The sequence below is a fragment of the Cervus elaphus genome, chromosome X, assembly GCF_910594005.1.
Source record: "Cervus elaphus chromosome X, mCerEla1.1, whole genome shotgun sequence".
Classification (NCBI taxonomy): Eukaryota; Metazoa; Chordata; class Mammalia; order Artiodactyla; family Cervidae; genus Cervus; species Cervus elaphus.
The window spans coordinates 55,019,428-55,036,206 of record NC_057848.1 but is presented as its reverse complement, the minus strand read 5'-3'; the positions used below and the strand labels follow the sequence as shown (position 1 = coordinate 55,036,206).

Below are 16,779 nucleotides of genomic sequence, written 5' to 3'. Positions count from 1 at the left end.
AGAGAGGTGGAAGAAGGCAAAAAAGAATATCGAGGCCAATTCCAAGGCTTGATGGGAGATGTTCCATCAAGTGATCCACCAATCTGCATCCCATAAGATGCTGGGCCCAGTGCTGACAGACAACAGAAGTGCCACATAGTCTTTTTTAAAAAATCTTAAATAATACCGTACATACTATATTATTACCAGGTTTTTTGTTTGTTTTTGCCACACTGCTTAGCTTGCAGGATCTTAATTCCCCAGCCACAGCAGTGAAAGCACCAAGTCCTAACCACTGGACCACCAGGGAATTCCCCCAAGTGGTCTTCACCTTTAAGGAATGTGCAGCCTGGTTGGAAACACAAAACAAGAGAAACAGACTATCCAGACATCCATTAGGGGCTTATTATGCAATAGAGAATGGTGGGGAAAACAGATATTGGGGGGTTAGGGGACTTGGGTTCTACACCCACTGCTGATGGGTTGTATATCCTTGGGTAAGTCACTTCTTTTGTTTGAATTTCAAATTTGATCTGTAAGATGGTAGTTGTATACTTTGTCCTGTGTGAGGAATGAATGATATAAGAGGAGTGAGCCATCCATCATTTCATATGAAACTTCTGACTGTTATTGACCAGCCTTCCCTTCTTGGCTCCATCCTTCTCTTGCTCCCTCTTTCCCTTTATCCTTCCTTCTCCCAGGGTATCAGTGGACTTTTTCCAGATGACCTTTCTGAAAAACCACTGTGGGAAGGGAGATGTCATTTAGAGTAATCATCTGGGGCCTTCAGTCCAACTTACTGTGGGTCACTATCTCTGAGAACTAACTTCAATTCCAGGGAGAAAAGCCAAGCCCAAAGGGTGGGAAGGGGGAAGCTCTGTCAGCGGCTCCTGCAGCATGTAAGTGAATCTGACTCCCCACTGACATGTCTTTCTAGCGTATGATTAATGGAAGATAGATTCTGAGGGTGTTGCTCCCTCAAGCATTCGCCTTCAGTTGGAAAATCAGAGTCAGACATCTTTCTTAGTCTGAGCATTGACTTTTAGTCCTTCTTTATGTCTTTCAAATCTTGTGGTGGAGGATAAATGAGCTTCTACAAAACAGAGCAGCAGCCTTTTCCTGAAGCTGGTTCCTGTCTGTCAGTCACCTTGAGCATGATATTCTCAAACTTGAGGAAGGAGTCAGAGACTTGGTTTCGGGTCAGAGCTCTGCCACAGATGACTCATGTGACCGGGGGTGAGTCCCTGTCATTCAGCTCTGGTCTTTGGTGTTCTTGTTGGTAGAGTGATTGGACCAGATGACCTCCGAGGGGCCGGCCTGCCCTGCTACTCTGCAAAATATGGATCTGTTACCTTCATCTGTGGGCACTCCCATCAGTCCCTGTCACAAGGGCATTGCTTTCAGCAGGCAGGTGGGTTTACACACATGGAATGTGGTTTTCAGCCACTGGGAGAATGTGTGTGGAGGGGGCTACAGAGCACTACCCAGATTCCCTGCTCTGTGAGAAGATAGCCCTACCTCTTCTCAAAAAACTAAGGCCCCAGCTGGCCCCGGATGGTGCTTGGAAAGTGCCATTTAAAAGAGTTTCTAGGAAATTCCATGGCAGTCCAGTGGTTAAGACTTTGTACTTTCACTGCCATGGCCCAGGTTCAATCCATGGTCAGAGAACTAAGATCCTGCAAGCTGTGTTGCAAGGCCAAAAATAAATAAATAAATAATGAGAGCTTCTACATTGTCAAAGATTGTAGGATACTTGTCCTTTCACCAACCAAAATGGAACCAGGAATTCTATTTCACAACATTATCATTGTCTGATTTCACACACTGTAAGTTTTCCCACTCAGGCACATGTTAGATAGGTACAAAAATCTCTTTTCTCCGGGACTCAGCTCATCCCAGTGTGATACTCAGTTGTAACTTGAAGGAGTGCTTGGACCCTGGCTCCCCAGAACTACACCACTCCTTTTTTGCCTTAGAGGGGAAATGCAATGGTCCAGAGTCTCTTATCTATACCATGAAAAATGACCCTTTGATGCATAGTACCTCTAAAGCGCTTGTGAGCTTTTAATACTCCAGAACCTTCAAAATCAGTCCTTCTGTTCCAGCACGATCTTTGTCTCTGGTGCCCCTTCTTGTACTCACTCCACCATGCCATGGGATTCTTTTTTGAGTTAGAGAGGTTGGTGGGGAATTCACTTCAGTTCAGTTGCTCAGTCATGTCCAACTCTTTGCAACCCCAAGAATCGCAGCACGTCAGGCCTCCCTGTCCATCACCAACCCCTGTAGTCCACCCAAACCCACGTCCATCGAGTCGGTGATGCCATCCAACCATCTAATCCTCTGGCGTCCTCTTCTCCTCCTGCCCTCAATCTTTCCCAGCATCAGGGTCTTTTCCAATGAGTCAGCTCTTTGCATCAGGTAGCCAAAGTATTGGAGTTTCAGCTTTAACATCAGTCCTTCCAATGAACACCCAGGAATGATCTCCTTTAGGATGGACTGGTTGGATCTCCTTGCAGTCCAAGGGACTCTCAAGAGTCTTCTCCAAACCATAGTTTAAAAGCATCAATTCTTCGATGCTCAGCTTTCTTTATAGTACAACTCTTAAATCCATACATGACCACTGGAAAAACCATAGCCTTGACTAGATGGACCTTTGCTGGCAAAGTAATGTCTCTGCTTTTTAATATGCTGTCTAGGTTGGTTAGAACTTTCCTTCCAAGGAGTAAGCATCTTTTCATTTCATGGCTGCAATCACCATCTGCAGTGATTTTGGAGCCTCCAAAAATAAAGTCAGCCACTGTTTCCACTGTTTCCCCATCTATTAGCCATGAACTGATGGGACAGGATGCCATGATCTTAGTTTTCTGAATGTTGAGCTTTAAGTGAACTTTTTCACTCTCCTCTTTCACTTTCATCAAGAGGCTCTTTAGTTCTTCTTCACTTTCTGCCATAAGAGAGGTGTCATCTGCATATCTGAGGTTATTGATATTTCTCCCGGCAATCTTGATTCCAGCTTGTGCTTCTTCCAGTCCAGCATTTCTCATGATGTACTCTGCATATAAGTTAAATAAGCAGGGTGACAATATACAGCCTTGACACACTCCTTTTCCTATTTGGAACCAGTCTGTTGTTCCTTGTCCAGTTCTAACTGTTGCTTCCTGACCAGCATACAGGTTTCTCAAGGGACTGGTCAGGTGGTCTGGTATTCCCATCTCTTTCAGAATTTTCCAGTTTATTGTGATCCACGCAGTCAAAGGTTTTGGCATAGTCAATAAAGCAGAAATAGATGTTTTTCTGGAACTCTCTTGCTTTTTCGATGATCCAATGACTGTTGGCAATTTGATCTCTGGTTCCTCTGCCTTTTCTAAAACCACCTCAAACATCTGGAAGTTCACGGTTCATGTATTGCTGAAGCCTGGTTTAGAGAATTTTCAGCATTACTTTACTAGTGTGTGAGATGAGTGCAATTGTGCCATAGTTTGAACATTCTTTGGCATTGCCTTTCTTTGGGATTGGAGTGAAAACTGACCTTTCCCAGTCCTGTGGCCACTGCTGCGTTTTCCAAATTTGCTGACATTGAGTGCAGCACTTTCACAGCATCATCTTTTAGGATTTGAAATAGCTCAACTGGAATTCCATCACCTCCACTAGCTTTGTTCATAGTGATGCTTCCTAAGGTCCACTTGACTTCACATTCCAGGATGTCTGGCTCTAAGTGAGTGATCACACCATTGTGATTATCTGGCTCATGAAGATCTTTTTTGTATATTTCTTCTGTGTATTCTTACCACCTCTTCTTTATATCTTCTGCTTGTTAGGTCCCTACCATTTCTGTCCTTTATTGAGCCCATCTTTGCATGAAATGTTCCCTTGGTATCTCTAATTTTCTTGAAGAGATCTCTAGTCATTCCCATTCTATTGTTTTCCTCTATTTCTTTGCACTGATCACTGAGGACAGCTTTCTTATCTCTCCTGGCTATTCTTTGGAACTCTGCATTCAGATGCTTATATCTATCCATTTGTCTTTTGCTTTTCACTTCTCTTCTTTTCACAGCTATTTGTAAGGCCTCCTCAGACAGCCATTTTGCCTTTTTGCATTTCTTTTTCTTGGGGATGGTCTTGATCCCTGTCTCCTGTACAATGTCATGAACCTCCATCCATAGTTCATCAGGCACTCTATCAGATCTAGTTCCTTAAATCTATTTCTCACTTCCACTGTATTATCATAAGGGATTTGATTTAGGTCATACCTGAATGGTCTAGTGGTTTTCCCCACTTTCTTCAATTTAAGTCTGAATTTGGCAATAAGGAGTTCATGATCTGAGCCACAGTCAGCTCCCAGCCTTGTTTTTGCTGACTGTATAGAGTTTCTCCATCTTTGGCTGCAAAGAATATAATCAATCTGATTTCGGTGTTGGCCATCTGGTGATGTCCATGTGTAGAGTCTTCTCTTGTGTTGTTGGAAGAGGGTGTTTGCTATGACCAGTGCGTTCTCTTGGCAGAACTGTATTAGCCTTTGCCCTGCTTCATTCTGTACTCCAAGGCCAAATTTGCATGTTACTCCAAGTGTTTCTTGACTTCCTACTTTTGCATTCCAGTCCCCTATAATGAAAAGGACATCTTTTTAGGGTGTTAGTTCTAAAAGGTCTTGTAGGCCTTCATAGAACCGTTGAACTTTAGCTTCTTCAGTGTTACTGGTAGGGGCACAGACTTGGATTATCGTGATATTGAATGGCTTGCCTTGGAAATGAACAGAGCGGGGGATTAGTGAGTTCTTTTTCCATTTTCCGTGTTATCATTGTGGGGAAACCAGGCTGTACCCGGTGCTATATACGATGCTCATTTCCACATACATACAGCCAAGCTGTGTTATCCAGTAATTGTGACTTTTGCAGCCTGAATACCTGCAGGAAAAAGAAAAAAAAAAAAAAGCTCCCGGGGGAATGGAGGCACAACTCAGCCAGCCCTGGAAATTCTGAATGGCTCCCATTCTTCACAGTTTAAATGGTAAATGAGGTCTGTTTCCCCCACAAAAGCCAGGGTTTGCACTTCGTCTCTCTCAGCACCTTACAACAATATTAGAGCTCATTAAAATCAACCCAGGACTCAAGAAGGGGCAGCTTCATGGAGGGGAAAACTTTTCCCTTGTGCTGTTCTGGAAAATACCACAATGTTGAGAGCAGACATTTATCTCAACTAGTTTTCCTCTAACGATTTCCCCCACGCGCACCCGAGGTGCCTGCCTCCTAGACAGCACATGGCCAGCAGCCCAGGTGAACCAGTGCAGCTGCCGGCAGCCTGCTCAGAAGAACCTTAAATGCTATTTATTGACTGCCCGCCACCTGCAGAAGGCCTGTTACTTGGTTCCCTGTCTTCGAGGGAGTCCCTGAAGGAAGGATCCCATGGGCCTCCAGATTTCCCACAATCTGGAGAAGGCAAGGGAGCCAGCTCTCTGGTTTCCTCGTCTGTGTAATGGGAGGTGGGGACGAGAATGGTGGCCCCCTACACCCCACCCTTGGCCCCCACCTCTGCCATGCTCAGATCCCCTCCCTAAGGCTCTATCAGGGGCCCACGAAAACCTCAGAAGCAGTCCTTCCTTTCACATCCGGGCATATCCAACTCCCTCCTCCTGAGACTTCCTACTCAGGCCAGGCCCTTTGTGCTCTTGGCCTCTAGCTCCTCAGGCTGTCCTCAGTGCCCAGGTCTAAGCAGGGGTGTGTGACTCAGTGAGGACACACAGCTGCAGGCTCAGACATGCTTGGCCAAAGACCAAATAGGGCACCGTCAGCCAGGGCAGTGGGCAAGCATCTGAGCTCAGGAATCACACAGACCCGACAGACAGTCATTAGCTAGCTTTGTGATTTTTAGGAAGGTTGAATAACATCTTTTAGCTGAATACCCATGTCTGTAGAGCCACAACAGTAACGATAATAAGATCTAACATTTGTTAGCTGCTGGGTTCCAAGCTCAGTTCCAAGAACTTTATATATAATAGTCACGTTATCTTCATTGAGATCCATGACAAGAGATACCAAGGATGCTTATCCGGAGAGCAAGACCTTCACCATGGTGGTCCCAGTGGTAGCAGTTAGACATTTCCTCTGGCTTCCTTCTGTTTGTCCCCTGGGGGGTGAAGTTTACCCCTTTTCACCTCTGCCCACTCTCTTTGGAGAAAGGAAGAAAACCAACTCCTCTCTCTGGCTGCCCTAGATGCCACCCCTTGGGGGATGACAAATTGCCAGAAGATGCCGCATGGAAATACTCCAGAAGCTGAGAAGTACCATGTGGAGAGGGAGGAGTCCCTGGAAGGGAAGGCAGGAAGCAGAACTAGTCTCTACAGGACATGGATGGATCATACCCTTCAAGAGGCCCCTGCTACCTCATCTCCACACTGGAAGGGGTTTTCTCTAAAAGTTCTTTCCACCTCAGAACCACACTGAGTACGATGATCTGAGACTCATGGAGTAATTTTAGAACACACACACAATAAAATTCAGGGGGCAGGGTAAGCAGCAAAATTTTTCACGCTGCCAAGCAGTTGAGTGGACTCTGGGTGAAGGCTGGTAACTACGGGTCATAAAGTTTGGAATTTCACATCTTGTTAAAAATCTCAGCTTTCTCACTGCTTACAAAAGTCCTTAGATTTATGTACTTTGGAGCCTACTGGGCTTTGGGAAGGAGAGGAACTAGATTTCCTTTAAAAAGAAGTAAACATCACCAAGACTGTGGTGATGAGTTCTGTGTGAAGTACTGTGAAGAGTTCCACGTTGGGTTCAAATTTACAGACATTAGAAACCTTTTCTTCCCTTTCACCAGATAAGAAACCATCATTTTTCTGCCTTGTAAAAGATAGGAAAGAAGAATGGCATTGAAAAACATCTTTCTTTTTAAGTAAAATCTGTCTGTGCTTTGTTGAATGTTTCCCCACAGTACACACAGGCTAACGTTTGGTTAACCAGGGGTGGGGGAGCGTCAATTAATTAAGGCATTGATTAAGGTATTACTTTACACACACAGAACTGCTCCTTCCTTCGGGTGAGGTGTGAAGAACAGCAGAAAACCCCTTGCCAGGAGAACTGGATGGCTTATTTGGAGGGGTGCGAGACCTTCAGCCTTTTCTAAATTAGCTTTGTGTCCAGGAGATACTTTGCTGGAGTGCTTGTGTACTGCTAAGTACTCTTAAGTCAAGCCATTCAATGAGCCAGTGAAAGTCTTGGCTGTCTTACAGATGAGTGGGCTCCCAAGGATGGGTCCTGTTTTCCACCTCTCTTGCATTGCCCAGCATCAATTGGTCACAGCATCAGCTTAAAGGGGAAAAAGGAGAGACATCCAGCATCCAGTGTGGTGAAGACAATCAAGTGATTGGAAGTAATCCACTTTATGTGACTATAAAGGCTCACATTTCTCACTAGACCAAAGATGACTGCTAAGCCACAAGAATGGTTTGACAAATGCACCAAAGACAACACATCTAAATGAGCACCCACCCACTTCAAAGTTGCCCCCTCTTCAAGTCCCACACTTCTTACATGAGTCTGCTGCCACAGCTGCTCATAGGGTTTAAGGAACTCCTCTTTGGAGACTGCTGGTATATAAGTCACTCAAGAAAAGCAGTTAAAATGGCAGTCCTAGGGCTTGGGGGATCCAGTCCCATTGGAGGGGATTGCCTTTGAATCAATTAACTATACTTGTGTTTCATCTACACTCACATATTAATGTTTGATCTATAAGCCATCCTCCTTGCCTTGACCTAGTCATTTACATGCAGTGGGAGGTTCTGTGCAGTTGGTTTCAACATCATCAACCACGGAAGGGGACCAGACCTTCAGCATTAATAACTCAATGTCATGTAGAGGCCCACCCCGAAGTCTACTTAGGACCACCAACCACAGTTCTTATTTCTGTACCACTAATCATTACTCCATGAACAAGGCGTGCAAAAGCTGAACTTTAAAATACAGAAATAGGCTACAGGTATGACAAAATGTTCAGTCCTATTGATTTGGGCTAAGAATTTGTTTCCTTTCTTAAATTAACTTTTTATTGATCGCTCCTATGACCTTAACTTGTACAGTTTTAGTGGTCTCCTTCCACAAAAAAAATGGCTTTTATATTTATTTCCCCTTTGAGTGGTGCAAGAAGAAACTTATTGTGGCCTTTCTTGAACCAGTGACCTTAAAGGAAAGTTAAACGTTTACAGCATAATCTTCATAACTTTGCTCAGGCCAAGTTCTCTGGGCTTTCCCTGGACAGCAGTGGGCTTCCTTAGGCTTATTTTGTCATGCTTTTGTCTCTCGGGGTCACTTATCCACACTCTGGGGACCCCCGGGATCTCTGAGGGACTTTTGATGTCTGAAGCCACATGCCTAGGACAGTGGTTCTCAAGCACACATGCATCAGAATTTCCCACACAGTGTCCAACTCTTTGAGACCTCATGGACTATATAGTCCATGAAATTCTCCAGGACAAAATACTGGAGTGGGTAGCCTTTCCCTCCTCCAGGGGATCTTCCTGACCCAGGGATCGAACCCAAGTCTCCCACATTGCAGGCGGATTCTTTACCAGCTGAGCCACAAGGGAAGCCCAAGAATACTGGAGTGGGTAGACTATCACTTTTCCAGCGGATCTTCCCAACCCAGGGAATCAAACCGGGGTCTCCTGCGTTGCAGGTGGATTCTTTACCTGCTGGATTCCTGGGAAGCCCAGGAAGCTAACAGGGAATTTCCCAGAGGGCTTGCTAAAACAGATTGCTGGGCTCCAGCCCCTGTGTTTCTGCTTCAGTGGTTGACCCAAGAATGTGCATTTCTAACAATTTATGAAGTGATGCTGATGCTGCTGATTCCAGACCATGATATGAGAACCACATCCTTAGCTTGTTCATAGAAGTCCTGGGTTTGTGTCCCAGCAGTAGGATGGGGAGAATACATGTTCTACAGTCAAAGAGAAACTGGTTCATATCTGAGCAATCCTATTTAATTGATGCTGAAGCTGAAGCTTCAATACTTTGGCCATCTGATGCGAAGAGCCGACTCATTAGAAAAGACCCTGATGCTAGGAAAGACTGAGGGCAGGAGAAGAAGGAGGTGACAGAGGATGAGATGGTTGCATGTCATCACTCACTCAATGGACATGAGTTTGAGCAAACTCCAGGAGATAGTGAAGGACAGGGAAGCCTGGTGTGCTGTCACCCATGGGGTTGCAAAGAGTCTGACATGACTCAGCGGCTCAACAAGAACAGCAGCCTAACTTGTGGCGAGGCACTGGGTCAAATCACATTCTCTGTTAGTCTCAGCTTCTTCATCATCAGAATGGGAATAACAATATCTGACTCCCAGTATTGTTGGGAGTTGATGTGTAAGTAAGTTAATGTGTAAGTGTGAAAGTGAAAGTGTTAGTCCTCAGTCGTGTCCAACTTTTTGCAACCCCCTGGACTGTACCCCACCAGGCGCCTCTGTCCATGGGATTCTCCAAGCAGGAATACCAGAGTGGGTTGCCATGCCCTCCTCCAGGGGATCTTCCTGACCCAGGGATCGAACCTGGGCCTCCTGCATTGCAGGCAGAACCACAGGTTTAAGTGCCAGACACAAATGCCCCCAGCTCCTTGCTGTGCAACTAGTTGGCATAAAGAAATGCCCTCTCTTTGCAGCCAAAAACCTCCCCCTTTTTAAGGATTACTGGTCTGTTCTGGGCATGGATTATTATACCATCCTAGGTAATCAACAGACACAAAGACAGGAACTACTAAAAATATATGCCTTCAGCCCAGGAATATCCCTTGCAGTTAGATTGATTCCCAAGAACTACTGGCCATTTGTGACTTGCGGGCAAATCTTTGCTGCCGAGGCCTTGATTTCTTTACCTCTAAAGTGAAGACATTGATTTAGATGATTTACCATCTCAAAGTTTCTTCTTGCTCTGCCAAGTCTCAAAATCTATGACTTAGAACTTGGGTACTTATTTCAGGATAGTTTGTTTCAATGAACATGAAAACCGGTTCTCATTTTTATCCATTTCAGTTCAGCCGCTTAGTTGTGCCTGACTCTTTGGGACCCCATGGACTGCAGCACGCCAGGCCTCCCTGTCCATCACTAACTCTCGGAGTCCACCCAAACCCATGTCCATTGAGTCGGTGAAGCCATCCAACCATCTCTTCCTCTGTTGTCCCCTTCTCCTCTCGCCTTCAATCTTTCCTAGCATCAGGGTCTTTTCCAATGAGTCAGTTCTTCACATCAGGTGGCCAAAGTATTGGAGTTTCAGCTTCAGCACCAGTTCTTCCAATGAATATTCAGGACTGATTTCCTTTAGGATGGACTGGTGGGATCTCCTTGCAGTCCAAGGGACTCTCAAGAGTCTTCTCCAACACCACAGTTCAAAAGCATCAATTCTTCAGTGCTCAGCTTTCTTTATAGTCCAACTCTCATGTCCATACATGACTACTGGAGAAACCATAGCCTTGACTAGACGGACCTTTGTTGACAAAGTAATGTCTCTGCTTTTTAATATGCTGTCTAGGTTGGTCATAACTTTTTTCCAAGGAGCAAATGTCTTTTAATTTCATGGCTGTAGTCACCACCTGCAGTGATTTGGGATCCCCCCAAAATAAAGTCTGTCACTGTATCCATTTACATACTCTTAATATCCTTAAACTTCCCACCCTTCTTTAAAATTGGACTACTACACAGAAAGTCAGGGACAAGTGCTAAATGTAACTAGATACCCTTCATAGCTAGAGCCCCTTAAAATGTTCCTGCACAGGTGTAAAATGGTAGTTCTGTTATTTAATACTGACATCTAGTGGCTTTTCTGTATCAAAGACAACGATAGGCATTTCCTGTATCAAAGACAACGATAGGCATTTCCTGTGAGCTCACCGTAAGCTCTGCTGTTTCTGCTGCAGACATCCAATTAACAGTCTTTTACTAATCACTTATTTTATGTCAAACATTATTCCAAGCCTGGGGTGGGGGGCTTATGTTAATAAATGCTACATGGTCCCTACTCTTCTAGAGTTCATAGTCCAATGGGGGAGGCAGACAAATCACTAGACAATCACAGCCCATTGTGCTGAGTGTTACAGTGGGGGAATACCAGCAGAGTTGAAACAGGGGAATACCAGGGTAGGTAACTCTGCCCCGGAAGGTCAAGGAAAGGTTCGTGGAGGAGGCAATCTTTGAGTTTAGTCTTGGAGGTTTCCAGGTGATCTACAAAAGACAGATTGGAGCCATTCCAAACAGTAGGCACTCCATATACAAAGGGAAAAGACCTGTAGGATCTTTGCCGGGAACCAATGTAGAACATTAAAATTACTTTTGCATACTTGGAACATAGTATATAAAGCAGGGTTTGTCAGCCTGGCACTGTTGATAATTAGTCACTAGCCTGCATTGTAGGATGTTTAGAAGCATTCCTAGACTCAACTCACTAGATGTCGGTAGCACCTGCTCCCCAGTTGTGGCAACCAAAATGTCTCCAGGTATTTCCAAATGTCCTAGGGTCAGGGAATGGAAGCAGGGAGGGTTCGAATTACTCATGGTTGAGAAAGACTAGTGTCGAGGGAGCTTAATAGAGATCAGACTGAAGAGAAAGAAAGGTGGTTGTCAGGTGCCAGCCACAAGGCTGTGGGTCACATGTGGAGAGCTGGCACTTCATGTCACAATTGATAGGGAGCCATTAAGAGGTCTTAACTAGGGAGTGGTAGGTCAGATGTGTGTCACATGGGAGTGTGGAATGGATGTCAGTGTGGGGACAGGGAGGTGGGCCAGGATGCTGTTACAGTGATCAGGTAGAAAAGTGATGAGGGTCTGACCCCAGGCAGTGGTAGAAAGGATGGATTTGGGAGCAAATAAGAACTAGAGACTGTTACACAGGGTGAACTAAGTTCAGAAAGAGAAAGACAAATATCATATATTAACCCATATATGTGGAATCTAGGAAACTGGCATAGAAGCAGTTATTTGCAAAGCAGAAATAGAGACGCAGATGGGGAAAACAAATGTATGGATACCAAGCGGGCAAGGGCAGGTGGGATGAACTGGGAGACTGGGATTGGCCTAATACACTACCATGTCTAAAAGAGAGAACTAAAGAGAACCTACTGTATACCCCAGGGAACTCTACTCAGGGCTCTGTGATAACCTAAATGGGAAGGAAATTTAAAAAGGTGGGGGGGGGGATATGTGTATACATATAGCTGATTCACTTTACTGTATAGGAGAAACTAACATAACACTATAAAGCAACTACACTCTAATAAAAGTTTAAAAAAAAAAGAACTAGAATCAGCAGGACTCGGGGAAAATTCAGACATTGAAGGTAAGCGGGAGAGAGGAGTCAAAGATGGCCCCCGGATTTCTTGCCTGGGACACTCTTCCTTTGGTTGCTGTTGTTTCCACATTTATTTACCAATGCCAAGCAAAAGTTGGCCTGGACTTGCAGAGGATGGCAAATGTTTCACTGTGTCCTGCCTGTCAAGGCACCATGGTCGCACAGAGGCACCAAACAAGGGTCTTTAAATCAACATGGCTAACTGAGGGGAGTCACGACACGAAAGATGTGACACCTGGTCATCCTAATGAAGTGACATGTTTGGTCGCAAGGTATTTCTGTCCAATCCCTACTAACTGAAACAGGCTGAGTGTGATTTTTCCGTGGCTGAGATTGGCTCACTCGTTTAAAATTAAATCACAGCATTCGGCAGCACCCTTTGGGTTTATCAACCTGAAGGGGAGATTTCCAGCAGCTACCAGAGACCTGCTCTCAACTGCATCTTGTTCTGTTTTGATCAATGCCTGGATGCAGGCATTGCCAGAAGACAAGAAGAAGATATGGTGAAGATATCAGGGGATATAATCAAACTCCAGATGTGTTCTGACAGCCTTAGACTTTCTCTACCAAGGAGAAATTAAACAGGGCCACAGACAAACCGCATCTGTTCAGGACAAAGCAGATTGGGTTTTCAAATGACCTGCGTGTGAAACAATGAAAGAAGGTAGTTGATGGTGTGTCAGCGGAGTGCTACATCTCCCAAAAGGGCTGATGTGATATGAGGCCACATTAAGAGAAACAGTGTCAAGAGTGAGGGTGGTGATAAACTGCCCTACTTGTTCCTTGTCAGACTGTGCCCAGAGGGTACATTCCAATCAAGTGGAATGTGTTCAGAGGCAAACAAAGCCATATTGAGGGGACCTGAAGCAGTGGAGAGAATAGTTGAAAACTAGATTTAACATAAAGAAGAGAAGCCACGGGGTTTCTGAAATGCTGTCTTCCAATACCTGAAGCCACACATGTGGAATTAACAGATGCTCCCTAAGTAAGTCCTCAAGGTCTGCAGCTATCATGTTTTGCTGACAACTCCACATCTTAAGCCCAGATCACTCTTTGAGGCTTTATCTGTCCATTCAGTCAGAGACCTGGGAGGCCTCCTTACCCCTCTTCCTCCCTCTCCCCTACATTCATTTTGCCCCTAAGTCTTGTTACTTCAACCCTGCCTCCAAATGCCTCCCTAGTCTGCCCTCTCTTCTGTCTTCTTTTCTACAGTAATGTCAACTTACTTCCCCAGTTCCACCACACACCATACACAGTGATCTTTCTAAAACACAGGCTCCATTGTGTTACTCCCCTGCCTAAAACCCTCTAAAGACCTCTCTGTTGCCTTCATAAATCTAAATTCTTTTTTTCTGGCTGTACCTAACAACTTGAGGGATCTTAGTTCCCTGACCAGGGATTGAACCCGGGCCCTAGGCCGTGACAGTGCTGAGTCCTAACCACTGGACGGCCAGGAAATCCCAGAAGTCTCAATTCTTGAATGTGGCATCTGAGGCCTTCCACGACCCTGTCCATGGCTACCTCTCCATCCTCCATTCCTGCCACTGACCAGTAACTCCCAGTAAGAGGTTTCCTGTGCTCTTCCTCTGTACACAGTAGGCCAGTTTTTGCCTCTGCCTTTGCTCATTCTGACTTTTCTGTGTCATATTCCATTTCGCTCTTCTTGCCTCATCTAATTCTTCCTTGTTTTTCAAAATAAAGCTACAGAAACCCTTCTACTATTAGGCTTGGCTGAGAATCACTGCAAGGTGTTTTCATGGTGCCTCATGCCTGTTCCAGTCATTAATAGCACATGAGATAGGGATGCTCCCCTCTGGGCCCTGTGACTTATCTGTGGCCATCTCCAGGGCCTCTTCCTGAATCAACCCTGAATATTCACTGGAAGGACTGATGCTGAAGCTGAAGCTCCAATACTTTGGCCACCTGATGCAAAGAGTTGACTCATTAGAAAAGACCCTGATGCTGGGAAAGATGGAAGGCAGGAGCAGAAGGGGGAGACAGAGGACAAGATGGTTGGATGGCATCACTGACTCAATGCACATGAGTTTGAGCAAGCTCCAGGAGATGGTGAGGGACAGGGAATCTTAGCGTGCCACAGTCCATGGGGTCACAAAGAGTCAGACATGACTTAGCAACTGAACACCGATAATTGGGCCCTTTTCCAGTGCCGGTCACACAGGTGCTGGAGCAGACCTGAGCACAGAAGAGTGCCACCTGTGTTTCCATGCCCCTTCGCCTCTCCACTCACTGCGCCATTGGCTTGGGCTCTCACATCCTCAGTTGCTCTGGGTGTGGCGGGGTCTTCTCTGACATTTTCCTGACAACCCCTCACTTAGGATAATGAACATCCTCAATCCTTAGCCCAGTGAAACCTTCCAGGTGTTATCTGCACCTGCCTTTCCACCTCCAACACACTATGCCATTTGGGAGGCCACTGGACATTCCTGGAGATGCACCTTGAGCTGATTTTCCTTTTCACCCAAGGATCATTTTCTGAGCATCATCAAGTGTTTCTAGTTGGGGCAGTCTGGCACCCTGGACCTATTTTCCCTGGAAGAAGAGGGCTGCTGGCAATCCCTGACTCTCCAGAGCTATTGGCATCTAAGTGAATGGTAGCTGTCATTACCAGCATATGGATGTGCACACGTGTAGACGCCTTTAATTTCTCTGCTGCTCTGATAATCCTACAGTGCAGAGACCCCGAGGCTGCCCACCTTGGATGGCCCTCCTTTCATACAGGCATGAGCTTGGAGGAGGGACACACCTGTAACATGAGAGGCTCTGTCAATATCCGCCTGCCTCCTCTGTCTCTCCACGTGGGGATGGTGCTTACAAAACACTGGTTCAGACACTAACCCTGGTGGTTATGATCTATCTGCTCTGAAGGACAAGGGAGAGTTTTTAGGGAGCAGAGCCACAGTCATGCACAAGGGGTGCACTCTAGAATTTACCAGAAGATGTCACTGTTGGCTTAAATCAGTAAAACAAATGTGGGCTGGAGGACTGTCAACTGAGCATGAAGGTGACTCCATCATGGAGCTTTTAAACACCCATTTATAATGCATGCCTGGAAAAGCTGGTTGAAAGACTAATCCAAGTGTGTCACTGGTCTTCATAAATTTCTTTTTTCTCCAAATAATCAGACTAATTGCCATGAAGCTGTGGCCTCAGGCCTAGCATGAAGGCTTAATAAATCTACCAAAGGAGTGAGTGAATGAATGAATACCAAAGCAAGGAATAGAAGTTCGGAGCCCATGGGAACAACAGTCACCTTTGTTGGTCAAGGCTACTGGGGAAGAAAAGCTGCTAGTTGTTAGCAGTGGGTCTTTACAGAAATGAATTTGAGTGGCCGCAGCCAGGCAAGAGTGAGGCCAGTCAATGTGGGTTTGCCACCCCTCCAGCCTCACTCCAGGATGCTTCTCTTGTGTCCCATGCTTGTTCACTCCACAATATCATAGAAGGTGATATTTTAAATTTTTTATGGTTTTTGCCAGTCACTTAGATTCTCCAGAGTTTTTAATATGATGAGGCATGACCTTCCCAGTTCCCAACTCTCTTCTTCTTCTTCCCTGGGATAGTTCATTAAAGAAGTAATGAAAGGAGTTACTGGGATTCTGTTTTCTGTCTAGTACAACACTGAAAAGGATGAGATGAGAGCTAAAGAAGAATATGTAGATTTCTTGTCGCAGAACACCTACTTTAAACAGAAATACAAACAAAAAATTGTGATTCAGTATCAAAAATATTTTAGCAAAGGTTAACTGTGGAAGTGTCACTGAAGAAGAGATGATGACTGGCAGCAGGAGTGGGATACATTTTCTCAGAGGAGAGATCATACTTGGACTGGAAATTGCAGGATGCCTAGAATTTTCCAGTTAAAGAAGGAAGGTTATGCCAGGCAGAGGGAACACCATGAATAGAAGAGAAGCACACAGGATATAGATCCCAGGGTGCCTGCATTGCTCAGAGCCCAAGACTTGGGAGGAATGTTTGTTCAGAGGACATCAGCCAGCAGACCTAGCCAGTCGGGTGCTTGACTTGGTTCTATCTGGCTCCTCATTCCTGGGTGCAGAAGCAGCATCCCTCAGGTGGGATGAATAAACCAGAAAAGCTACAAGCCATTTGCCAGGTTTCCTTGAAGAAACTAATGTTAATATTCAGTGTTTATTGTCATCTTCCTTCCACAGTAAGCCCATCCATGACCTCACCCTTTATCCACTGAACCTGAGTGGAAACTCATTTCTTAATTAAAGTACAGCTGCAAAGTTGTTTTTCCCTTGATCACATCATAAACCAGGATGCTTCTGCTGTGTGAGTGTGTGAGTGAGTGTGAGTGCACCTGCTCTGTATGGGTGTGTGTGGGTGTGCGGTTTAAATGTTTACTAGTCTGCTATATGAGCAAAGAACTCTTACAGTTTGCAGCTTTAAAGTGAAGACAGTAAAAATAAATGAATAAATAAATAAAGTGAAGACAG

General features: G+C 45.2%; 1 protein-coding gene across 3 annotated transcripts in view; it reads left to right on the top strand.

The window, feature by feature from the left end:
- The window catches only part of HS6ST2 (heparan sulfate 6-O-sulfotransferase 2), a 332,949-nt gene that overhangs the window by 312,231 nt on the left and 3,939 nt on the right, over positions 1-16,779 (top strand). The window lies entirely within an intron of this gene.